This window comes from Anas acuta, chromosome 11, assembly GCF_963932015.1.
Source record: "Anas acuta chromosome 11, bAnaAcu1.1, whole genome shotgun sequence".
In the NCBI taxonomy this organism is placed as follows: Eukaryota; Metazoa; Chordata; class Aves; order Anseriformes; family Anatidae; genus Anas; species Anas acuta.
In genome coordinates this window covers 4,051,184-4,078,642 of record NC_088989.1, presented here as the reverse complement: position 1 = coordinate 4,078,642, position 27,459 = coordinate 4,051,184, and the positions used below count along the sequence as shown (strand labels likewise).

The window sequence follows — 27,459 nt, the reverse complement described above, 5'->3', positions numbered from 1 at the left end:
CAGTGGTAGTCTCCTGCCTGCCTCTTGAAAGACACCAAAATGTTTCTGGCCAGAGGGACCCTGACTTTGGAGCTTGTGATGAAAGGTGCTTTGGTTTTAGCTTCTGTTTCTATGGTGGTCTCTCCCATTAGATTAAATAAAATAGGAATTAAGGAACAAGATCTAGAGCTCAGGGTTTGAGCATCTCAGGTGAAGGTCCTTCTAGCTGACTGGCTAGGGTAACCTGTGTGTGTGGAAAGGTTGTGTGTTCTTTCTGGCCAAGTGAGCCTTACTCATCTAAATTTAGACAGAAAAGCTGAGGATCCATCAGATTGACTCTGGGTTTCATTCAGTGCATCAGGATCTCCTGCTTCAGTGAGTACGTGCACCATTTTTTTCTCAACCGAAAGGTGATGCAAGAATATAAGCAGTAGTCCATCTGTGATCCAGAAGGAGCTTTTTGGCCCTCTCTGCAGGCAGGTCTTGCTGGTTTTCATTTGTCCTGGAGACAATGCTGCTAGAAAGATGAAATTTGGTACTGTGGAGCTCACAAAATAGATTTTTTGGCTATTTCTGATCCTGTTGCTCACTTAATTATAGGACCTGAATAAGTGTACCTTTTGGTATAAATATTACTAATGTTGGCAGTAATCGAAGGTGAAACTGGCAAATGTATCTACTAAGCCATTTCACCAAGTAATCATTTATGAGCATAGCTCTATTAATTTGTTTAGTCAGATGCAGAGAAGCAATAAAAGTGATTGACTAAAAACAATTAAAACAGTAAAAGTAAATTGTTGTGTGCATTAAAACCTGCTGAGCCTGTCAGATGAAAATTGTAGGTTTAAATGTGAAAATTAAAGCTATTGATTTTAGCTGGTATGTATGCGGCTATCAGAGTCCTAATTTGTTGTAGCTTTCTTAGCTAAAAGTTGTTGAGAGAAGAGTAAAGATAATCCTAAAACTCATTCCCCAAAAGACTTAAATGATCAGAAAGGCATATATGATAAATACTTGTGTTGTCTCAGGAAGATGGGAAGGTTTGTTTCTTTTTTTAGAAGACTTATATTAACTGTCAGTATCTCAATGCTGCAGAACTGAATATAAATATTTACCAATACTGGTAATTTATTGCACTTCAAAGGAGATGAAGAATGAGACATTGACATGAAAGAAAATACAGCATTGATACAGACTAGATTACAGGGCTTCTCGCCTAATTTATGTGTATGACTTTATTGTCATTTTATTTTTATGTGTTACAGTAAATCTTGCATTCAGTGAACTATTATTTTTTAGTATTCAATTAAAATGATAGCACAAAAAGAGTGTTATATCTAGACAGGTATTAAGGGATAGTGCTGGGGAATAAGACTGCAGTCTGTACCTGAGGGCTTCAGCCACTCAATAAGGGCGACTGTCAGGAATCGCATGAACCAGGGCTTTAAACAAGCATTATGTGTGTTGACTTACCAGTGTTAAGCAGTAGGTCAGAGTATTATTTCCTTTTATAGTTTCTTTAGGTCTCTTATAAATCACCCCTTTACAGTGTAAGATGTAATATTTGACGGTTAACTCTTTGATCAATAGAGATTTTTAAATTTTGCTTTGGGGAGCATAAAGCACATCCTCCAACAGCTCTTGTTTTTTCTCTTTAAGAAGCAGACCCTAAGTTCTGTTACCTACAGACTCTGTCAGTGCAGACTAAATTCCTGATCCTGAAAGCACAAGGAAAAGACAATTGTGCACAGCCTTTTCTATGTTTCTGTGGATGGAAGCGATGCTCACAGTCATTGAATCATTATGTGTTTCTGGGGATGCTTGGAGGTTGGGACAACAGTAAAGAAAAAGAAAAGTTGGTAACTTTTTATATATGGAGCAGCTCTAGAAAATGCAGAAATGCTGTCCCACCTCCCCCCCCATGCAGGCTCTGACTTTTGCACTGGGATAAGCGAGTGATGCAAGTTCAGTAGCTCTTCTCAGGAAAGTAGGAATAATAAGAAAGAAGGAATAGACTCAAATTATTGGGATGACAGAAATGAGGAGACAGAGGGGAAATCTGAACCTGTCTATGTGCATGAGTGGCACAGTTCACAGACAATGTGTATCTTGAAATGGGATTTTTTTTTTTTTTAATGAAAAATTCTGATACTAGAGCTGATTAGTTTGAACACTGTGGAGAACTTAAGTTCTTGGGAGTCTGTTCTACCAGATGAATGCTCTCGGCACATGCTTCCAGTAGATAACACATCAGAGAATACAAATAACTTGCAGTCGGTAGGCAGCTAGTTGAAGTTTCTCTTTCTGCTTGTCAAAATAACTCCTTCTGTCAGCATGCAATAGGGTAGGCAAGTCAATAAGGGTGTTATTGAAATGCTATCAAGGGAGAATTAGACAGCTTTCATCTGTAAGGCTGTTGTTTATGGGGCTACTGTTTAAAATCACTGTTTACCAGTAAGAATCATGTTTGTTTTCAGCTGGAGCAGACTGTGCTGCTTGAAACAAAGGGGAAGAGCCACATCTATCTGCTCCCTTATGCCATTTGCAAGTAGATGCTGTTCTCCAGTAAGGTGCAAGTCCCCCAGCACTGCAAGGCTGTGTCATACCCTGTATCTGTTCCATCATGTGTGTGAGTAGCCAAGGGCAGGGAGAGGGCCCCACAAGAGGGTTAATTTGCTTCAGTTATAAGGAAGCTGTCAAAAGGGGTGTCACTTCTGGGCTCTGTTTCAGCAAAGCTCACAAGCATATGCTGAAGTGCTTTCCTGAATCAAGCTCTAGCAGAGAAGCATGTCAAAAGTATTTTCCATCTATCCATGTAACTGTCATGCTAATCTTAAACCTTCCAGAAACTTCTGTGAAAAGTATATTTTCTGATAGCAACTCACAATTTGAGGGAAGGGCTCATAATGTTTTTCAGCAGTAGACCCCAAGATAAGCAAAACTCATTTTCCCATTTATGACTTTTAAATTGATACTGCTTTCCTAGAAAAATAACAACATACCAGATCCTCTATCAAAATTAATATAAAGCCCTTGTGGCATGTTAAAGGAACAGTCTGTATCATTAGTGTTTGTATAAAACATCACCTTGCATCCCCAGAGCAGATTGCCTCTTAATATTTGCATCATCTCTCACATGGCCATTACCTCTGAAGAATTTTCAGTTGAAGCAGAGATTGTGAGGATGGGGAGCTGCAATGACTTGCACAAGAGGCCACTTATAGAGTGAAAATTAAACTCAATCCATTTTCTGCTACAGCCTACGTTTCCTTTGTTCTAAATTCTTGGTAATGCTGCAAGTAATGACTGAGAAACGTGGTCGTCAAATGCAAAGGACAAATAAACAACATTCCATTGTTTGGAGCAGGTCTTCTCACTGTACTTACTGCAAATGGCCAGCTTACTCCAAAAGTAGTTGTATCTCACTTCCTCTTAATGAAATAAGAACACTGCAGACAGTGGTCCTTCTAGATGATAAAGGACAAATGTATCAGGACAAATACAAGCACAAATGGGCAGTAGTTTGCATAAGCCCGCTGTAGCAAAGTAGTGAGACGGTAGCAGATGTCTTGACTGCGCATTTTTTATATAAATAATCACTTATTCACACCAATTTTATTTTCAGCAGCATTAAAACTCAGAGTGCTTTATGTTTAGCATTATCACAGGAGGAAACTATTCCCTTGATAGCAGAAACCTAGTGAATTTTCACATAAGTACCATGCTACCATTTTGCTCCTTGTGGAGACTGTAGCATTCAGCAATTCCAATTCTGCTGGGAACTGTAGCGTGGCACCATTATAGCAAATAATTTGAGCAGTTATGTTTCTAAGTACTGTTACTGGCAATACCACGCTGAGCATTTCAGGCAAAGCAGGTGTGTTTTTTATTCTTAAACCAGAGATAAGAGTGTTTCTTTTTCATTTTATAAAGACATGACTCAATCAGGACCCACTATGTAAATATATTTAAGTGATGGTTGGTTTAATAAATAAATAAACCAGGGTTTTGTCTAACCTTTAACACAATCATGTGTGTGTATTTGTGTGTGGTCAATGTGAGACAATTTCTCTCTAATATTATCTCCTTAGCAAGGATTTAAATTGAAAGGAAGTCCACTGAAGATAAAATAAACAATTTCAGCTTTTTTTCAGTATGGATTTAGAGTCAAGTCTTGACTGAAAGCCTACCAAAATCCATCTGGAATCTGTCCCATGATTCCAGTGTAGTTTAGTGTTGTGCTTTTAAGGCACCCCTCTATCTGTAAAGGGAGGAAGAAGGTGACATAGGAAGCTCCCATCTCTTCATATGAGAAGAGGAACTGTGCAACCAAACCCCAGGGTATCGTTGAGATAGGTGGCACTGATAATGACTATCAGTAAGTGTGCTATTAATATGAATGCAAACTGTTAAGGCTTTTGCAGAGAGAAATGTCCATCCTGAGCAATGAGAAGAGGTAGAAACAACCATTTTGTTTATTTATTTATTTATTTTCCCACCTAAGTGGCTTGCTGAAGACTAGTCACCCTGGTCTACTGCAATGTAGTGCTTTAAAATGTGAAGCTGAAATACCTTAATAACATCTTGTATTATTTATCTACATTTAGTATGTGTTTATAGACTTTGGTCAGGATTGAAGAACCTGTTATTGTAGGTACTGAAGAAGCTCAGTTTCAGTTCCCTTTTCCCCTACGTATTTATGTTCTTTGTTACTGAACATTAATATGTATCTTCGACTGCAGTTTTAAATGCCAACTCTACTCAATATATATGCAAATCGCCGTTTTCAGATTTTCAGAGGTAGAATTTTGTATAAATGAAATAGATAATTAGTAATTCAACTTCTGCTATGTAATACATTATGCCATTGAACTGCTAAACAGATTTTGGTTTGAAAAAACAATGAAGACTACAACTTCTGGCAGCATGCTGTGAAGCAGTATAATGAAGAATCAGTACATCTTAAACATACAGCCCAATTCATACTGGGGACATTTTTTTTTATAATGATTGGAGCAGGCCCTAAAACCAGGTTATGTATACCACCACCCCTAAAACTTGCTGGCTGGTCTTAAACTCCTTTGGGATATTGAGTGAAGGGTTTCAACATGTGTATAGCTGTAATTTACATGTTAAAATCAAACGTGATAGCAAGGTATTTTTATTTCTGTCAGTGTACTGTGTGGTACCTCAAGTTGGGGATTAAAGATGAGGTATTACCAAAGCTGCTAAAGTAAAATCTGTACAGGAGCTAGTAGTGTGTTGCTGTTTCGACAGCACATATTGAACTGATACAAATGCCCCTAGTGCGTCCTGTCCTGTCCTATCCTATCTTGTTTCTTACAGTCTGGAGGGTCCCTTGGACCCCTGGAGGGACTGTTTTCATGACTCAGGTGAAAGTTGTTATACTCAGTTTCCTTCAGGTTTGATTCACCGTGGCACTGAGGACTGGAGAGGCAGTCAGAAGATGTAGGACCACCTCTGCAGTAGGGGTAAACTCCTGTTCAACAGCTCTCCATTGGTTTAGGTTAGTGCTCACTTCAGTGCTCTTTTGACTGTTCCAGCTGAGCATCTGGTTTCCTGTGAGTTGCACCCCTCATTATCAAAGGGGAAAAATAAAATAGGAATGTTGCTGGGAAGCTGCCTTCCCAGGTACCAAACCTCTTTATCCCACAGTGCTATGCTTAAATCTGAAGATTGAAACGTGCACTTCTCTTGAATTGGAATATTAATCAGGAGAAATGCAGGCAAAGCTGGTTTTCTGTGTCATATCTTGACACTTGGGCTGAGCGCCATGTTATTCTTTATTGTCTTTGGATTCTCTTTTCAGTCATCTCAATGTGCAGTGGGGAAGCTCTATTCACCCCTGCTTCCTTTTACAGAGTGAATGCATTGGGACTCATCTCACTGGAAAAATGAGACCGCTTCACTGAGTTGCACTTAGTTTTAGTGAAAACCTTTCTTAATTATAGTTTTGGGCATAATATCAAAGTATAAATCAGTCCAGATCTGCTTGAACTAAAGCCCGAGTCTGCCTGGAGAATTTGCTAACCTTAGAAAACACAGTCCAAGTTTTATATATTATATTGAAATCTAAACTTGCTAGGATTTGGGCATCTTTACAAAATCTTTGTCAAGCTCCAGTGAGACACCTCTTTCAAACATTTCATTTAAACTCTATGCCATGAGAAGACTTGAACTCCATCTTTCTCCAGGAAAAAACACCGCAGCTATTGTGGTGTTTGGAATTGGATGTGCACTTACAGGAAGGATTTACAGAGGAGCACGGTTTGTTTTACCTCATGGCTAGAGGAAGAAAACACTTGTCAAGTATTCCAGTTCTAATTTCACATGTGTTGCAGTGGATAAATACAGCACTGCCAAGAGAGAAAATTTAATCGGACTTGATGTAGAGCAAGATAGCATTTCAAGAAATGAGGAGCTGTGTTTCTTCTGGAGGAATGCCTGTGGACTGGGGGTCCCTCCACAGGAGTGAGAAGATTTACAATTAAGTAATGTAAACTTCAGTTTGATTTCATGAAGTTCTGTGGTTGTGCAGTGCTTCTACAGAGAGAATGAAGATGGAGAAGGAACCCAAAGTTTAATGCAGGTGTTCCCAAAGACTTCACTGCTTTGGGATTTCACCTAGCATCTCCTGATCCTGTGATGGTGTTCAGAGGACCCATTAGTCTTCTGAAGTACATACAGACATTGGCAGAGGTATTGGTGCACCCCAGGCACGGCTGGCCATTTTCACCACCAAGGCACACAGAATGTTGACTCATTTTGAGTGTTTTGTGCATCAGAAACAAATGGTGAAGTCTGTGAAGGGCTAGGGAAGATTCCACCTCCCCCTGGTAATACATGGCCCTGTACTGGTTAAAAACAGTTTGCTTAACTGTTTTGTAACAAAAAAGCTTGAATAAAGAAAGGCAGATGTTGTAAAACATATCTCACTGTCATTTTCTGCTGGTTAATTATTTCACTTCCTAGCTAATATTGGAAAAAGTTATCTTAGAGAACATGGTTTTACTTTTCCAAATCTAAGACTAGTGATTTTCTGATATCTGTTAGTCATTCAAAATATGCTATATGTTATAACTAAGATTTTATTTTTTAAAAAATATTTTTGATGTTGCAAGTTTGAAATAAGCCTGTATTTGCTAAATGAAGTTGGTTTTATGGATCCATATAACATCAGCGTCTTAATTACTACAAATGGATAATAAACGCTTCCCCATATGTGAGAATAGGAGACGCATGGAGTGACTGTCATTAGGAACAATTAGATTTTCTCTTGATAAGTTGGTAAAAAATGTAAATACTGCAAATAACTGCTATCTAATATGCCCACAGGCAATACCAGAAAGCATGCACCAAAAACGTTTTTTACAGAATTGCTTTCTCTCCGTTAGAGTTGAATACGGTGGAAACTGAACGCCCATTCATGCATGAGTTGTAATACCATTTTTTTTCTTTTTTCTTCATTCTTTATGAACACTTTGCATTAAGGGGTCTGATACGTAGTTTTCTTGCTGACAAGAGCAGAATATTGGCACGGCAGTGGTTAGGATTCAGTTTTCCCTAGTGAGAGACAACCTCTTGCCTTCAGGCAGTTAAACCAATAAACCAACCCTGTGTTCCACGGGATAGAGTCAAAACCAGTAGGAGTTGCTTTGCACTGGAAGAACAAGACTAAGAAATCTCTTGTGATCAACAGAGAAGAGGAAAATTTGCCATTTTGTTTCACAAGCTCTGTAAGAAGCAAATCATGCCCCTTGCTGGCTGTAAATGCCACCAGCCAAGATCCCAGTTTTTCAAATGAGTTAGCAGAAGCTGAATTAACACTGCTCTTGATTTTTTCAAGAGCACAAACAGTGCTTTTGTCTCTTATCACAGCCTTGAAAAAGACTCTGTCAGCTGGACCCTGAAGCTGTTCTCTAGGGCTGTGTGAATCTAATGGAGTTTCTGTCTTTCTAAATCTGCATGGACGCTGTGAAGATCCACTCTTGATCTCACATTGCTTTTTTAATGTATGACAAAGGTGTTATTTTTGTATAGAAATGCCCAGCAAAGACCTTTGAGAATTTAAGAACTGTGAAGAAACGGGGAAAAACAGTGCAGTCCAAATCATGGGTTCCGTACCAATTTATAGGGAATTTCAGCTGAACTGTTCACTGAAGGCAGGGTACCATCAGAAAGGCCCAGGGAAAGGGGAAAAAGATAGCAGAGTGTGATTGTGGCTAAAGGGTTGGAGGTGTAGTCATTCTCACACCCAGTAAGCAAGCACTGGGAGTGCTGGGCAACCTCATCCTTGTGCCCAAAGGGGCAGATGGGTTGTTTCAGCCCTGTCGTTATCACCGTAGATGTGTCTGTGTGTGGTGGTGTGCTGGGGTAGAAATAGCTTTGTGCTTTGCTGTTCTGTCTCCTCCGGCCTTACCGTGCTGTTTGCCTTTTTTCATTCATCAATATGACGAGTAGATCTTCTGAGGACGGTGCTGAATGTGAAGGCTGCTCTGTGAATGGCTGCACTTTGTTCTGCTCTTGCATTAGATTGTGAATCTTCATTTTGTAGAAAGCTGCCATGCCATAAATTGAGCAGAAGGCAACAAAAGATAAATTAGCTGTACCATCCTGTATATGGAAGATTTCATGATATATTCTTCCCCATACAAGACTCCCATCATACCTACCTCTTAAAATCAAGCCTGGTGAATAATGGCTTAGCCAAGCAATAAATACATAATGCAATGCCACCTTTGAACCTTGTAGCTTGTGTGTAGGTCAAAGATTATATGGGTTGTATTCATGATTTATGCTTTCAGTCTTTTGATATTTTTTAGACCATCTTTGCTTGTCTGCTGGTATGACTAATTATTTAATTATTCTATTTATTTTTAGGAGGCCACAGTGGTCCTTCTGGTACAACTACAAAATATATATATATTTTCCTGACTATAAAGTAATTCAAACTGTGTAAGACTCATGGTGTTGAACTAGGCAAGCTTATTCAGAAAAATGTGAATGTTTATGTGAATAAATATGACTATTTAGGTGTCTATCTTCAAGATTAACACACTGTTGAAGAGAAAACTTGTTTTATTATTGGTAGCAGGCTTAGCAATTATCTATCTTAGCAAATAATGTAAACTCACTTCCTAATTGCTGCAGAACCATAATTATACAAAGAAACTTGACAGCTTCCAAATTAATTTCTCTCACACTGGTTGATCTGAAAATTTAAGCTTTACTGATGAATGATGACTACGCATCTCAGAGAGCTTCCAAACTTAATGCTATTTGATGTTAAAGTGCATCAATCAACCCTTAAGCATAACTTGACAAAATAATTTGATAGTGGCAAATGCTTGTTTTCCTGTCTCTGGCTTTTGTTGATTCTTTGCTGTACCTGAGGCAGAAGCTTACCTAGCTTGTGGCAAAGAGCTTTCTGACTTGATAATGAAAGCAAATGTTGTCATTAGTTCCCCTCTTCTGTGTTCCTGCCTTCTGGCTTGCATGCTGTCACTTTCCTGCAAATAAAAGAACGTGAATTCTTCTTTCTCCTTTGTACAAAACTGCATTTTTATTCTTATGCATTCAGACTGATCAGCCAGATTTAGTGACAAGTGAGAGAATTCTTTCTGCTGCCTCAAAGCAGCTCCACAACCTCCATTCAAATGTTGCAGATGGGTTGGTTCCTCTTCTTAGTTATTGCCCCTACTCTGCAATAAGAAGCTAATCACACTGCAGTGCAGAGCAGTAGGTGCTCTTGCCTTGGTTTAGTTCTAGAAGGACTGCTGTACTGGGGTGGCATTAGCATGTGGTACCAAGTTATGTTTTTAACCTGCTGCCTTTAAGACGTGTGAGCAAAAGGTTTCAAAGCCATGCTGTTGGTCTGTGTTGTCAATGACGTGTTAATCTACTAGTAGCTATTTCAATTAATATCGTTTTTACTTTGCGTTTCAGTTCTAATTATCTGGATTATCCCACCTACTGTCTGGGAGCTCAAGCATGGCTCGTCTGAAGAAAACCTCAGAGAACAACAACAGTCAAACGTAAGTGGAACTGAATATATACAGTTAACAATCAAGTGTAATTGCAAGGAATATTATTTGGATTAGATGACTATACGCCAGCCCCAGGGCACTGTGGCAGATGCAACACAAGGTCTAATAAACTATAGGTCCCTGCTGCCGGTATTACTCTATAGGAGTAATAATAACACTGTGAGAGTGAAAACATCCATCAAAAGCTGACAAATCTGACAAAGATTATACATACCCACGTGCATATACTAAAGATGCTAGTTAAATCTGATGGAACTGCTAATAAAATTTCTTTAGTGGTTTTAATGAAACATCATTTTGTGCTTATTATTCCTTTCATGTGAAGTTGCTTTTAAGAAACAATCATCTGAGTGTTATTGGAAAATGTGCTTGTAATTGCAAAAGTAAATACCAATATGTTGTCTGATAAATCACAGGTACAATAGCTCTATTCAGAGAGGAGCTCTGACTTAAAACTTTAAACATATAGAATATACGTGTGTGTTTTTAACACAGACTGCTTTTCTTGGTGCGTTTTCAGACAAATGACTCTTGTTTCAGATTGTGGGTGGCCCAGTTGCAAACGTATGTGTTTACTTTTAAGAACTAAGAAAAAAATGGTACGTGTATGGATTATAGAGTTTGTGTAGGGGTAGATTTTTTTTAAAAGTCTCCAAACAAATACCAAGAAGGACATTCCTTTGAGGTGCCTGCCTAACACTGCTGTTAGTGCCACGGGTACCCTATTTAGAGGTTGACCTCTTTTTTAGAGCTGGTAGCATTGCATATAGGATACAGCCCTGACTTATGATTTAGGCAAGCATGACAGCTTTGGCTGTACCCCAATCTGCTACATCATCATTCTCCCTCCTGTAAAATACCCATTCAAATAAAGTATTCTAATATCTGTTGGTGAAAATAAGTATATGGGGGGGAAGCCGTACACATCGCTTAATTTTTATGGCAGGATCTAAAAAGTGCTAGGTGTCCTGGTTAAGTAAGTACATAAGTACAGCAAGCTGCACATTACATGTGATTTGAAAATGTTAATGTGAATTAAAGAAAAAGCTCATGGTTTAACTTGTGTACCTGCAGCCATTCTCTAACTGTGTTTATTCTTCGTTTACACTGAACACACAACTTCAGAGTTCTGTGATGTTTCTGGCTTGAATTTTGAAACTGAAGGTAAAATGTAAATGCTGTAAATTACTCATGTTGTGTGTCCTCCCCAAGGCTGGAAGCAGGTGCGTTTCACTGTAACTTGCATCCTCACAGGTCTCTGCCATGCTTTCTGCTTTTGATTGCATAGTCTTTTTTTCTCTCTCTTTATTTTTATTTATTTATTTTTTTTCCCTGGCTGGGATCTGTGTGTCAGACATAGCCACTGGCCCACTGAGCAGGCATACCTGGGTTGCTGTGAAACTGTGCAGGAAGTTTGGATTGTTTTCTTCCAGCCAGGGTCTCAGACCCTGCTGCAAAGCATGTGCCCCCTGTTTTGTGCTTTGGGTAAGGCATTTCTCTCTTGTCATCAAACATGCTGGCACATAATCTATATGGTTAGGATTTTCCTAACCATAAAAAACCACTTAAAACTACCTTTACTAAAACCACCACAGCATGTGATTCATTATTTCAGTGCAAAGCAAGGACAGGATTTTTCAGACCAAATCTGAATAGCTATTTTCCTGATGACAGCAGTGGGAAGCCCAAGGAGGCTGGGCACCAATGTGTCTATGCCTCATCAAAGTCAGTGGAAGTTGAAAGATTGGGGTTAATTCATTTGGGCTTTCATTGGAGCCTGCTGCACAAAAATTGCACTCAAATTTCACGCAAACGTCCTGTTTACATTCAAGTGCAAATGCTAACATTTTTGTAAACCTGTTGCAGGTGCTAAAAATTAGCATCTGCTCCAATGGAGTTACTGACATAAATAAAAGAAAATCTAACCTTAAGGATCGCTTGATATTACCTTAGAAACTGGGTTTGTTCCTTTGGAAATGGATGCTAATGAGTAGCCAGACAAACTCCCATTTTTCTTCTGTGCAGAAAAATGTCACGGTTCTGTTCATGAAGGTGTGTTCTTTGTGTATCTTATTAGACATAAATATAGCCTATGACCAATAATACTAGTGCCAGATTTCGTTGTTTTTTCCCAAATGTGTGTATTCACAGTTTCTGAAAAGGGAGGGTTTGTTTATGTTGCATTGTTCTGCTCCAAGAGCCTAATATATTAAACATTTTCCCAAAGGATAGCTGTGGTCTTTAATTAACTTTTTTTCCCATATGCCTATAATATATCATTATACAATATTTGGTCAGTACCCTGCTCTTCTACTCTTGTGGAGGACTTATTGGTTCTCATTTCCTGGGGGAGCGTTATGAGTGCAGACAGGAAGAATGCATCAAATGAAAAGTTAATTGTGTTTAAGCTGTGGGTGAGAGAGAAATAGGAATGAGACTTCCATTCCATTGTGCCTCTATAATAAGAAGAGCTAAATATACAGTTTCCTAAGCTACTAACCCAGGAAAACAGTGAAAAAATACCTCAGTTACAGAAAGGACAAAATACAAAATATGTGATTAACCACGGAAAGCTTCACACTTCAGTTTGAAAGCTGTGTACAGGATGATGGACGTAAGCACGTGCTGGTGTTCCTAGTGATTACTTCATCGGGAAGGAAAAAATCCTGCCCAAAAGCCTCTCTGATCCTGTTATCCCAATTCTGTCGTGCATGAAAGCAGAGATGATGAATGGCATGGAGGAACTTAGGCATTTATAGGTTCATCGTAAATCATTGCAGTATTTGATGGTCAGCCTGTGGGCAGTTTCGTGCCAAATCTGTGGCTGGCATGGGTTCTTTCAGAGGAAACCAAATGGGTCACATCTGAGCCTAGACTGTGAGTCACTTCCACTGTTCTGAGTGCTCCAGACCCAGCTCCATGGCTTACTCATGCAAAATCTGTTTTGTGCAAGGACATGAGTTCCCAAGTGGGTGATAACATGAGAAATAGCAGCTGTTTCAGCGCAGGATTTCCAATATCCTTCTCATTTGAGATGTCCCTATTGCTTATAAGACATTTTCATTGGAAAAGCTCCAACTGTCAGCAGCAATTTACCCAGCAAGGGTCTGTTAGTTTCTGCCTTAATATGGTTAATGGGGCTTTGTGAAACTGGGTCTTCAGATGTCTGCTTGATCAAGGTGTTTTTCCCCTGGTTTTGGTGAGATTTTTCCATAATCTCATTTTTGGGTTTAAGGTTTTATCTGAACTAAAATTCAGTGGAACTTGCTGGGTCCAAAAAAAAAAAAAAAAAAAAAAGGCATGGCTTCTGGTTTAGTTTTGTGCTTTCTGCCGAAAACACTTGAAATCCCTTGCACTGGGATTTCAGGACAGCTTTAGTCCATGTTTCTTTGAAATTTGGCCATAGTTTACTCAAAGATTCATAAACCAAAGTGAACGTGGCCTGAGTGTCAGGTTTGTAGCTGCAGTGAAAGTGTGTGATGTTTATCTAGAATTTGTCACAGAAATTTTGCCTGGTCATATTTCAGACTGGAATTGTAGGGGCAAGGTCTGTAGAGTCAGAGCTTTGTTAACTTCTAATCAATGGAACGTGGAGTGTGGGAGAAAATGGGAGTGGAGAGGGGAAGGCAGACCAAAATGCTACTGTATGATATTTCATTTGAAATTTGATTTGAATATTGCCACAGCCTATGAAGTGCACAGACTACCATTCATTCAATAAGGGCAGCTCAAAACCCTTCCCAGTAGTGAGCGTGTGTGTTCTTGTAAATCAAAATAATTAACTGGTGTGCTGGGATCTAACGTGCCAACTGCACATGGCAAGCTACATCACCATTGAGGCTTTATTACTTGGATGTTTCTAGTCTCTAGAGATCTTAATTGAGGTTTCATTGCACTGTTCACACACTTAATTAAAAAAAAAAATCATCCCCTATCCCATGAGTTTAGTCTAGTGTCCAGATTCTGCAAATACCTGCAAGATTTTAACTTTGTTAATGGGAGTAACTTTGTTGAAAATTAGTGAGATCATCGTAAATGAAAAAAATCAGCTTATTATGAACTCAGCTGCTTGGGGAGTACTTGTATGTGCTATTTGTGGTAAGACCACTATGCTGCTGCTTGTTTGACCAAGACAAGTGACTGGTAAACATTCACTTGGTAGCAACTGATGTACCTGGTCACAGCAGGATCTGAGAAGTTCTGCCCTGTATTCCTTACTATCCGCTCTGCATTTTGTTATCAGTGGGACGTGGCAGGACGTGACTGATGCATGGTAAGAGTGAAAGTGACCTTGGCTCAGGAATCCTGACAGACAATCCAGCCAAATAAAAATAATTTTCTGAAAGTAGCCTGGAAAAAAAAAATATCCCATGTGCATCAGTTCGCTGCTTTTTTTGAGAATGCATGGATGAAGTCCTGAAATGCAGTAAAGCTTCTCTCTCCTCCAAGACAGTGGTTTCATTTGGAGTGTTGCTGTGTCTCACTTTAACAGGTCCCTAATTCGAAGACAAGATATCTAGTAGAAGCACTCAGGCTGTTTGTACAGAACACATTAAAATTCACTTAGAGGTGGTATTTTTAATTGAAATGGACAAAAGTAGGCAACTCTACCTATCCACCCTACTACTGAGGAAACTGAAATATCTCATTTCACTTCTTTGTAAGCACATACACACAAGCTAGTAATTTTCTTGGATGTTTTTATGAGATAAAAATTTCCTCCATAGCCTAAACACAAATATAAAATTGCTGCCACACTTCTAATCTTGGTGACAGCATGTTATAAAAATCTCTTCTGACAGCAGATGACATTAACTGTGATTAAAATAACTGGCAGTGGTTTGATGATGAGCTATAAAGGGGTATCTTAACTACTTTCGTAACCTTTATTCTTTTAACAGGATGCTGTAAGATCAAATTCAGTATCACTACAACTGAAGTATATGGTTTCAGGTAGAATTAAATAAATATGATCTCAGCTCATGTTTGTTCATCTTAGAAGATATCATAGGGTTTTTTATTCACATTTTTGAATGGAATTGTTTTCTCATGTAGATGAAAGAGATGCTTGTGAGATGAGCACAATTCTGCATGGATGATGGGGGAAGGAGAATCGTACACATTCTTTGATTTATGAAGATCTGTAACTTATGATGCTGATTTAATGGCCAGTCTTATTCAGGTCTTATAGGGAAACTCAAGCTATCAGCTTAAGTACATGGTATGGATACTGGATGTACAAGTTCAGTAGTAACTAGACGTGTACCTTTTTGCCAGCTGGATGTCATGAGTGCCATGGAAACTAAGACTGTTGCCACTTGTCCAAGTAAATGCGGTGTTAACGTTATGCTGAGCCCCGTGGGCTGTTGTTGCTTGGGCTGTCCCTAGGCAAGCCCGCCTGTCAGCAAGGCAGTTGTGTTGATCAATCTCCAGTGCTTTGCAGAGTTTGCTAGTGGTCAATGTTAAAGTCCCAGCGGAGGTTAATTACTAAATATGTTTCTTCCCTTGCTGGAGATTTATAGTGTTTTGTGAGAGAACGCCTAAGTCTTCGGAGAATGGTGAAATGCCAAGTGTCAGTTTTGTTCAGATCCCTTACAAGATGAAGATTCATAGTGTGGTGCAAATGGTACTTGAAGTCTCCTGCTACACATGTGCCCGTCTGCAGCTAAATATCCCTCTAGAGGCTGGCAGTCCAGTTGCTACCCTGCTGATGCAGCTCGTTCCATCTGTCACTGATGCTTCGGTAGTTATTAAGTGGCACATTCAAAATAACAAGGGTCTGAATCTAGTCTGACCTGTCTAGAGTTTATCAGAACTCCTCCAGCTTCTAAATTTAAAATTTTTAAGTTTGGAGAGAGAGGCTTTGTCCCCTGCTAGGAGACTTTGAGTACTAAACTTAGTACAATAGTGGTCTGAAAGCATCAGAGCTCTTACCATAAAAGAATTTGTATATTGGTCTCTATATGGATTTCTTTCCCAAGATTTTTAATCTCAAGGAGGATTTAAAGCATCTGAATCTTTCATTCTCTTAGCTCTGGTAAAATATGAAGGTCTTTATGCTGTGGCACACTGCTGTTTTATTGCAAGTTATTCTTCACTAGACCTCAGGAAGCAGAAGAATTGCTTTCAAAGAGCCTAATTTATGGTCTAATATTTATATAGGACTGATTCACAAGTAATTAAGTGTCTGTGCTTGTATTGGATTTCCTTTTAAAGAGTAATAACTTAAATCTAAAGCAAACACTGGAGCTTCACCCATTCCAAAGTCTGAAAGTGTTTGTTTTCTGAAGTAACCTAGGGATGACACTTACTTCCCCCATGTAAAATAATGAAGAAACCTGTGACTTTTTGGATATAGAAGAACATAGGAACACTTACCCTAATGTTCAGCATGTTCTAATGTTCAGCAGCCACCATGTCCCACTGCAGTGCTAATGTTCTCAACGCTAGCTATGTTATTTGGTACCTCCATGAGAAGCTCAACTCCAGTTAGAAAACTCAAGTTAGAAAGGCTGGCTGTGGCTGAGTTTGGTATTCCTTAAATCCTACCCTTGGAACTTTTTCCCCTCCAAGTTACAAAATCCAAGCACTTCTGTTGTGACTCCTTTGTAAAATCTACCAGACTTGACAGGCATTCCTTTAAAATGGCAAAATGAGAGCACTCAGGGCTTCTAAATAAACCACTGCAGAGCAAGAAATGCCGAAGGCTGACCTGTGGCTTTCCTATCCCTGCCTGCTGTAGACTTTGCAAGTAACTATTCATGTCTGTTGGACTAATGCGGTGCCAGTGTCTGAGTTCAGTCAAGAAATCTTTTGTTGTCCTTCATGATTCCATTGCCTTGGCTCCTTCTTCATTTTTATGTCAGAGGGGAATGGACTATAGCCAAATGAGGGCATTTTTTGAATTTAGTATATTGTGCCATCAATCAATACCACTTTCCTGTGTTATTGCTGTATGCTATTGGGCTTTTGCCCTTTGAATAGATAAAAAGCAGCTGGATTATTTCTAGTGTGTGCTGGAAAGTACTTGATAACACTGTGTATAATGAATGCAAAGAACAAAAAAATCATCCTTCTGAAACTGAAGGCAAAAACTGTTAACTTAGTAGCCTGGACCTGCTGCTATATTCTGTGTATTTTTTGTATTTTTTTTTCCTTGTAGAATTTTTCAGGTTCCCTTTTTGGGCTTCAAAAGCATTTAGGGCATTTTCAACCTGAATATTTTCAGTTCCTGTTACCTAAATTGATAATTATATGGTATTCTTCATCTTTTATGTATCTATAAAGGTGAGGAAGGGTATCTAAGGGGAGTGAAAAAGTAGCATGACACAAAAGCACAAAGGATACAATTTGAATTTTCATTCCATGATTAAAAATATTTCTCTCTAGATTTACTTCATTTAATGTTCTACAAAATGTTGGCACTTTCTTATTCCTTGCTGTACAAGCCTTTTCAGCACCCTGGACACCTGATCAGCCAACGCCTGTACTTCTGCCAAGTTGTTCAGCCTGTGAGCTAAGGTAGCTGCCCAGTTCAGGTATGCTCATTCCTAGTGCATGCACACTTGCCATTTACCATACAGGTAATAGGTTTAGAAAAATGAGATTAGATTTAGTGTGTTCCTGGGTTGTGGATTGCTGCACCCTGAACATCTTCTGGCTCCTAACTTGCACGTTAAGTGGTGCCCTTTGTGGGGCATGCATGGTGGTTGCGCTCTGCCTTTTTTGTGCAGGGTCCTGCTCAGTGGAAACACTGAGTCAGAACTGAGCTTCTGGGCACTAAAGTAATGCTAAGAGTAAGAAATGAGAGAAAACAGATTCGAGTATCTGTGCCAATTATAATGCTCGAAGAATACAGAAGCAGTGTAATGGTTTGGGCAAGAAGGAACAAAGAAAACCAGCACAGCAAAAGCCAGAGACCGTTCCTCACCACGTAGCTTAGCTCTGCCAACCCTTAGACACACAGATGTGATAGTATCTCTGCATCCAGCAGGCTTGTTCATTTTCCTGTCTGTCATTGCGTTTGTTACTCTTCTGACACTGTTCACATTCTAATGATCATTTTGTTGATCGTTACCCAAGATCAGATATCGAGTGAGAATAAAAAGTGATGTTCAACCCTTTGAATGTGGTTAGGGAGAAATCCTTAATCAAACATTAACTGAAAAGGTTGAATCTGATATTAGGAAAGTGCTTCTTGGAAACGAAATTTTAGGGGTCTGTCAGACATGATGGGGAAGTGGTGGCTTTAAAAAAAAAACAAAACAAACAAAAACACAAAACAAACAAAACAGAACAAAAAACCACTAGGGTGAAGAAATATGTGGAATTTAGGGTAAGACAGATCCTCATATTTGGAAGGATTATGAAGACTGGTCATGTTTTATCTTTGCTTTTTGTGGCACTTGCAGGCTCCAAGGGTCTGCTTTCTGTTACCCACAGTGCTGCTAAACGTATAATTACACGTGAAGGATGTTCCTCCTGTAGGTGTCTGAGCTAATAGTTCTTGCTGCTATTATTTAATGCTGGGGAGAGCTTTACTCTGTAAAAGACCTCTTACTAGCATGTTTTGTTTAACTTAATCTTTGTTACCAATTTGCTGTCCTGCAATTACTGCAGAAAATAGTACCTTGAAATTTGCTAAAAGCATCTCTTGCTATAAACTATCTCTACGCTGAGAGCTAGCACAATTAGCACAGAAACAACACACAAGCTAAGGGGAATTATAAACATTTTGTAAGAGGGTAGTGTTATCTGGCTTGCACATTTTCCTTTCAGATAATAGTATCTAAATCCCTGTCTCGGTGTATTTTTGCTAATTTTAGTAATGTCTTGAGTGAAGATTATTTTACTAAATATCCTTAGTCTTTGAGTATGAAATTGAAGATCTTTGTGTTCCAAATCCAAGTTGGGATGCTACCGACATGTGAATGAAACGTTCAATAATACTTGAGTTGTATTGACTTTTAATTGGTTTTAGGCTTTTAACTGCCAGATAACTCCTGAAAACGGAGTTTCAATTCCCAAGCTACTGAAATGATTTTCAAAACTGTGTTTTTTAAGAACATGAACTCAAAACTCATCATCTAAATACTGTAGAACACTTGGAAACCTGGACAGCATTGTTGGTGAAGATAATTTTCCTCCTTAAATCATATTAGGAATACAGCCAGAGTGAAGACTGATATTCTCAAAAGTGCTTGAGGTAATCACATCCCCCTGAAATTCAGTAGGAGTTGGGTGCTCTAGGGTACCAGGAAAACCTAATCTATGGCTAATTACTTCGGTGCTGTTGATAACTCAGTTGTTATTTAAAAAAAAAAACAAAAAACAAAACAGCCATATTAGAATATGCGCTAGTGTTAAGAAACTTTTCCTGGGTAGAATGAGTCACGTTGTGGCTGTCTGTAGCAATGTCATTGAGGATGAGGTAAGGTAGAAAAAGGTCTGAGTTTGTCACGGAGTGGTGGTTCTGCGTCTTTAGTGTTTTCATGCTTTTCAGGTGATTTACTCCTCCGTTGGCAGAGTGGGCTGTGGGAATGAAGCCAGTGCAATTAAGCATCTCCAATGTTATATTTCTTACATAATCATCGGACTCTGCCATCTCTTCAGAGCTGTTATAACCTACAAACTTTATTTCATCATTCTGGCTTTTTTGTAATTAGTATTATGGTTGCGCTCTCTGGAAAAAGCTAATCAGTAAAGCTTGGGAAGTCACTTACAACTGCACCAACAACTCACCTATTATCTTCTGACCTCTGAGTGACAAAATGGTGATTTCATGCTGGTTTTCAGTATCACGATCTTGGATGTCATCATGGTAGTGCGATTGCCATGGATGATTTTCTCATTGGCAGCCACCTGTCTCTGTACCTTCAGATCAAGCTCAGCAGAGCTTTGCTTGGATACAAAGAAAAATTAATAGTGCAGGATAATTTAATGGTTGTTTGGCTGTTTTAGTTATGAGAGTGATAGCATGAAGTACATTATCAGCTCTCCTTTTTCTAGTGTTACTTTTTCAAGTTACAAAGAATAAATAGCCATTTTTTGTCCATTCGCTGGATTCTAGCTGCAATCTGTTTTGAGGCTGCAAATCTGTCTAGACAGGCCACTCAGACAAACCAGTTTGTTGTCACATGTAAGGTGTGAAAAGGCTCTGTTAAGGTTGAGTTTCTAGGGGAGGATAGATATATATATATGAGAGTCTTGCTTGTTGGAGCGCTTTTGAGAAAAGTTTTGAGAAAAGAAACCAGAACTTGAAAAGAAGAGGGGAGGAAAAAAAAAAAAAACAAAAACTGTATCTTTCATGGAAATCAGCAAGGAATAACTTGTGTGGAAAAACAATCTCACAGTAAGTTTCCATACAGAAGAGCACACATGTATGGGTTGATATGTAGAGGCTATTCATTTGCAAACTGCAGTGTTTGCACAGCTTCCATGGCTGTCAATGTGATCTTGAGAAAGTTTAGTTTTCACCACAGTGGTAAAATGTTATGATCTGTCATTAATTTCATAGTGCTTTATTTAACAATTTACAGGAATTTTAAATTATTCTTGGCAAACACAAACAGCAGATTAGAAAGGCCATGATGGGGCTAGAATGAGATCTTTGGAAAAACAAAAAGATTTGCACTTTTTCTCTTTATGCAAATAACCATGATATATACAATAAATTGCATTGACTTAAATGTTGAAGTATACTCCCCATAATCTGGGATTTACGGTAAGAATCTGCTAGTTGTGGGTATTAGGCTCAACATGCTAAACTCAGGGGTGATGTTTCTCAGGAATTAGGGTTGCTGCAGTACACAAGAGGCTGCAAAAGCTAGCTTCTCTAAACAGTTCCAGGTACCTGAATATTTGGTTCTATTTCTGACACTGCTGAAAATGCGAGGTGAGCTGATCTGTGATCTCAGCAGGCGAAGGGAGGATTTGGGTTACGTGTCAAATCATTTTGTCCTGTGAATCATCAAATCTTGCGTAGGTCCAGGTCATGGGTTGCACAATGCAATTACTCAATTTCTGGCATCCAAGGATGTTTCAGAAAGGTTAGAATTGCACAAAGAGGTTCAAATAGAGTCTTGAAGGAGGAATAACCTGTAAGAAGGGACATTAGTTCCAGAATAAACTAAAACTACACCAGCCACTTGGGCTCTTGCAAAGACAAAAGAATAACTTCTATCTGTCATGGGTTTCCAGGAGGGGAATAGAAACATTCAAGCTGTGCACATGTAGCAGGTCACCATGGCACTTTGGGAGAGGGAGATGAATGGTTTTATAGCTGTGTTTTTCTGTTATGTTAACATTTTTTCCAAGTTATTTCCCACTTTTTGCTGGGCTGTATGCCAAAGGTGCTGCTGCACAAAGAGTGGAGTTATTAAGATGAGATTGCCAGTACAGCATTTTGAGAAGAGAATGTGCAGAGTGAGACATATCTAATTATGCCCATCAGCAGGTACTTAGCTGCAGTGTGTGTTTTACTGCTTCTGTAGCTCTGCTCAGGATCTTGGACAAAAATCAGATTTCTTTGAACAATCAATGTCCTATGAGACTTAACATCATGGTATGTGTTCTCCACTAGCTGTGGATTTCTCCTGTACTAAGTTCATTTGCTGACCTCTAATTTAATTTTCTTGATAGTTCAACTTTTAAAGAACTTGTGTAGACCACATCTTGTGTCAGCTCAGAGGTCTGAGATTGTTTACCTGTTTACATCTTGTTCACTCTTTAAATACTTCTTGTCTTTGAATGTCTTATTACTTACCCCATAGCTTCATTGCACCTTCATTTTGGCCAAGACAACCACGTACATGTGGCCCTTGCCATAAACTTTGCTTCACGGATCAGCAAGAGGGAAGTCAAAATCTGCATGTAACTGCAGTGTTCTTAGCATAGGTTGTGTTTGGGGTCTGACATGCCATTTTAGAATCCAGCCTCACATTCAAGACTGCCAAGGAAATAGAGGTTACTGCATTCTTAGGTGCGTTATTTTCACTGTTACAATCTTTAGGTTCATATAGATGTAGTCCAAAACCACCTATGAAGGAACAGAGACGAACATTCAAAGTCACTCAGGTAGGCATTGAGGTAACAGAAGTAACAGCAATGCAACAGTATAGTAAGAGTTACAGTAAGAGTTTTCAAGGCAAGAACAAGTAGATAGTTTAGCAAAGCCTTGACCAAAGTGCTTTAAAAAAAAAAAAAAAAGTGTCTGTGTTGGGGAGGGGGAGAAGTTTGCTAAAGGCTCGCTCTACAGAATTTTGGTGCAATGTGCCAACCAACATGTCTTTCCTTCAGGTTTATTTAGTTAGTCTCTTCAAAGGCTGAAGATTGTTTGAGATGTTATTTTTGTCAAGTGGTTTGTTCTGCTCTTCACTAATTAGGATCCTTTCCCCTTGAAGGATTTCTACTCCTCTAGAAGGAGAATGACAGACGTGGCTTGGCTGTCCCTGCAACATCATACTTGACCTTTGGAGAGGTTTTTGTGGTAACTGCAGCTTCTAAGTACCTGCCAAATCTTCACTCTTCAGCTTCTTGGTCCCTTGAGCTTCTTACTGCACCTGGTTTGCTGTTACTGTGTGCTTTGCAGCAGTGTGGTCTGGCTCTGTGAGGGGCGTCTGGCAGAGGTAGTTCTCACTCTTTCCTGGAACCACATGTTGTATCCTTTTTCACAGGCATGCTCTAGTCTGTATTTCTGTTGTGAGAAGCAGTACCAGGGAAGTTCACCTTGTGTTTGAAGTGCAGGCTATTACATTTCCTAGTGGCATTTGGTTTTGCAAAAACTGACCACTTCTAGAAATATGAAAATACAGGTGTGTCTCCTCCACAAGAGTGCCTTTCTGATGGAGAAAAGAGTGGTGGCTTCTCTTAGTCTGGTAAACTTCTACCATAGTTGGTCATGTAGGAAAACATGCAGGTAATTAAACAGTGGAACAATCAGGTAATGTGTTCATGTGGGGGCTTTAGATCAAGACAAGGTTTTCCTAAATAATTGCTTAGCTTTATTTTACAGGCCTGGAAGAGAAATGACTGCAAGTTATTTGGAACGGCCTAATACATGGCAACATCGGGTTTTGGCTGTATAAATGTAATATCTCAGTATTATTAGAGAGGTATAAAATGTCTGTACAACATCTTTTATTTAAATAAAAAAATATTTCACATTTGATTCCAGCATAGATGTATCACATGGACAGTGATACATTTTTCATGCCTGATGCATTATCTTTGTGACTCTGCCATATGAGATCTACATGAATAATATATCTAAAAACTACAGAGAATATAGCACTTCTTGATGGAGAATTGCATAAGAATTTTCCTTTGTCTGTCCTGGATAATGTATAACATAACCATTCAGTTGATGGATGACCTTAGGGTTAGCAGGGTTTGTTGAGTAAGTTGAAAATCAACGAGCAATAATTCCCCCCACCCAATGATCCATGAGTATTAAATCTTTCGGTTTAATTATGCTATGAGTTGAAGGGAGAAAACGCACACAAAGAAATCAAATGAGGTCTGTGAGGCATTATCTATCCGTTGGCAGTCAGCGAAGGAGGCTCTCTGCTGTGTTTGTCAAAGAAGGACGTAGGTACGTGTGCTTGCAGGTGTATGTAGATGTTTAGCAGCCTGTGTCCAAAGGCTAACTTCGTGTTTCATATGACGTGGGGAAGACAATGAAAAAAAGATAATACGGTGGACTGTGAGGTACAGAGAGGTTGGGTCTGGTGTACCTGAGCCATGGAGAGAGGTAACCAGAAGTATCACTACACACACGTCGTACATTCTTCTTTCCTCAGTGTCTGTTGATGGACAGGGCAGAGGACTCAGTGGATTCTTGCCTCACCCCCTCTAGCCATTATGTAACACCGGTAACCTTCTGTTCTTTCTAAATCAAAGTTCAGGAAGGTCCTCGGTCAATCACAGACCACTCCGGCAGATCAAGCTGTATTTGCAATAAAGAGCAACTTTTCCTTCTCTTCAACACAACAGAGGTGTCACTGAGCCTAGTTAGAGAGGATGTCTGCGTTTGGCTTTCATTGTGCTTTGTCATTGCAAAATCACCTTGGGCAGTGAGATTTCCCTGGGGAGAGCAAGTATATTACCAGAGCCCTGGGGATGCTACAGAAGGACAGGCATAGTGCAATGGAATGGCCGTAACACAGCTAGCCAGGCCTTTATTTGCAGTTATTATTTTTTAAGGTGTTAAATTAGCTAATATCAGATTCTGCATTGGATTTCTGTATCTGGTCACTTTTGCTTGAAATACCTGGGGCAGGCTCAGATCCAGTCGTGGCTTCAGAACGTGGCTTACCTGAAGCTGAGCATTGCAGGAGACCTCGGTGATGTGCAGCCAACAGAGAACAGTGATGCTTAGGAACCCCATCTCTAGAGGGTCTGTGCCAAAATAATTCCAGCTATTAGCCTAATGCCAGTTATCCCAAAGACCACAAAAAATAAGCTGAATGGCTCAGATTTGGTTGACGCACTGAGTAGGATGGCTCAGATTGAGGCAACGAGTCTCTTGTGGAGAATTACTACAACTGAACTGGGCTCTGTGCGGGAGCTTGGCTGAAGGACACTGACTTCTTTGGCTGGGGGTTTGGCGAGGGTAGAATGGAAGTGCTACAGGCCAGACACGGATGTCTGGCCATCTGCACAATTTTGCCGTGTGCCAGTTGCTTGACTTAGGCTGGGCTGTCGGAGCAGGTGAGATGTGAATATCAGAGCTAAGCCTCCTTGTTTCTTCCCACTGCTCTTTCACCTATTCCCAGGTGGCTTCTCTGTATGACTACGAACTTCAGGCCTCGCTGCCGTGTTTTGTAGTTGTTGTTTCAAATGTTGGTGACCACTTATTCACCACGCAATTGTATTGCTGTGCTCAGAGAGGTTGTAAACTTGGAGCAGGTAGTTGCAGGTGTCTTACTTGCAAGTGACTCAGAGAGATGAACGCGATATTTTAACTCTGAACTGACATTGGAAAGGATGCTGGGGATAGGGAGGAATGCACCAAAAAAAAACCAACAAACTCTTTTTAAAGTTCTAAATTAAATATGAAGTTGAAAGCTAACTATTTCTGTTCTTAATGAAGTGGAACTGTTCCTGGGCTTCAACCAACCTGGTTGAGATTTTATTTACCTAACTTCTCCTAGGACCAATCATTTTGTCATCTGATATCCATGTTTCTTGGTTGGGTTCTGATTCTATATTTCTCAAACCACAAATTAAAATTTGGTGCCCTCAATATATACAAAATGTAGTAGAAACAAATAGAGCAGCCAATCAAGTTATTTTTGTTTGAACGTATTATAGATAACTGTGTCCCTCAGATTATTATAGTTGGAAGCATTCAAATGGCTTGATAGCCTTTTCTTTAGTGTGCTGCTAACTGCACAGTTCAAATGAGAAGCAAAGTCTAGGCTGCTTCACCTTTGGTTTTATTACTTAATTTGTACCTTCATGCCTTTAGAAACTGGTGAAAGTGAATGGTGTGCAGGCCAATGTTTAAGCCAATATAAAGTTTTTGTATTGGGCTGTGTGAAAGCAGCTTGAAAACACTTCTGTCTGGATTAGGTCTCTTACGTTGAGTTGTAGTGATATTTCCATCTAGTATTTCATGTATGGTTCTTATTTGTTTTGGCTTCTCCTTACTCAAAAATAAAATCCTAACAGAAATTTAGAAATTTATTATCGTAACTTGTAAAATATTCTTTGTAGCTAGAGACGCTTCTTGCATAAGGTTTTCTTTTTCAAAAAGCAGGAAGGAATGATGACTTTTATACAAGACTGGCTTTTTTTGTTTTGAGCAAATCATTTGATTTTCCGTAATTGCCATGACTCCAAAGAGATGTCTCCTGCCGAACATAGAGCAGCCAGTGGCTGATCAGCGAAATTCAGCGGGGCTGCTTAATGAGGGGTGAAGACAATACGAATGCAAATCTCGTGAACAGTTGCTTTTTCACAGTTGGTAGGCTGCGTTGCAGGTGCATTTTCTTAATGAGGGTTAATTTGTCTCATATTTTAATCTGACAATACTTGGCATTGTTAGTATATAGGTTTACTTAAAGAAGTAAAATGAAGCTTTTTAGTGTAAGATTGGGATTTGATTTAAGTGAACGATTAGTGCTGAATAGCAACTGACGTTACTCAGAGCCGTCCTTTTACTTACACTTTTATGAGCTCTTGATTTTTTTTGACAAATCAGAGAAAGGTAACTAAGTCAGACTGTTCTTTTGGTGGTGGTTTTAATTTTATTTATTTATTTTTAAATTTACGAATCCTGAGAGACTGAGATAAAATTGAAAAGCCTGTGATTGATCAAGATTTACTGAGGAAGAACCAGGAACAGAAGTGGTGTTGGGTACCACAGAAAGCAGTAAAGTGGTTGAGTAGTGCTGTTCCCACTTAGTATGTATTCTCTGACACTGAAACACATGGCTCAGTTGAAGAAAGCCTTGCTGTGGTGCACAGCTTCCCTGCAATTTTTCCATTTGGGCATGGGGGAATCTGTTCTTTAAGTAGGGTTGCTGAACCGAAAGAAGTACTGCACTTCCCTAAAGAGGAAGCCGTCAGACGAACCCAACCCACTTGAATTGGCAAAAGTAAGCTTTACAAATCTTCTCTTGGATACCCCTTAGTTGCTGCTGTTACTGGTTAACAAAAGGCACCTGTAAGAATAAATACCCCGTCCTAGTGGCTCACAACCAGAGGTGTGTGCCTGACAGTTAGGTGGTGGCCTGACTTAGCTGTATTGAGGTCACCCTATAAAATTAATTTCGTGCCTCTAAAGAAAAAGGAAAGCTGCACTGGGCACAGGCAAAAGGAAAGAGTAGCTTTTCTGCAGTTGCTTATTAAGCATCATGCGTAAATTATCCATTGTTATCCTACTGTACTCTGTAGCCTTTTAAATCTCATATGCCTCTCGTATCGACTTGTTTTCATCCAGTATGAGCGCTCATGAATGCGGGATGCTGAAGTACTAGGTCAGAAATCAATTCCATCCTTCTGAAATATTACCTCTATGCCAGTGACTTCTGCTTCAGGGAATCTAGTTCAATATCCTATCTTACGCTCATATAGATTACTTCTTTAGCTTCCTTATATCTGGAACATGCAAAGGGATATTCCTACTGTTGTAAAGTAAATAACACCAAAAAATCAATGTGTGAAAAAGGTCCTTGATATCTCTGACAATTGGCAAAGAAATTTAGAGCTTTTTTTTTTTTTTTTTTTTCGTTTTCTCACTTGAGATCTGATCCTGGTGAATAATGGCTGAAATGCACCGTTACCATGATATTTATACAGTAAGCCAGTGACTTTAGTTTGGTCCCTCACAGCTAGGCACAGAACCAAAAGGGGTTTGACCTCTGGCATCAGAGCTGGGAGGCTCAGCAAAAAAAACAAAACACTGAAC

General features: G+C 39.4%; 1 long non-coding RNA gene across 1 annotated transcript in view; it reads left to right on the top strand.

The window, feature by feature from the left end:
• Positions 1-27,459, top strand: part of LOC137862237 (uncharacterized) — an 87,315-nt gene that overhangs the window by 3,826 nt on the left and 56,030 nt on the right. Inside the window, exon 2 of the long non-coding RNA XR_011100120.1 lies at positions 9,946-10,034. This is a non-coding gene — a long non-coding RNA (uncharacterized lncRNA). The remainder of the gene's footprint in view (positions 1-9,945; positions 10,035-27,459) is intronic.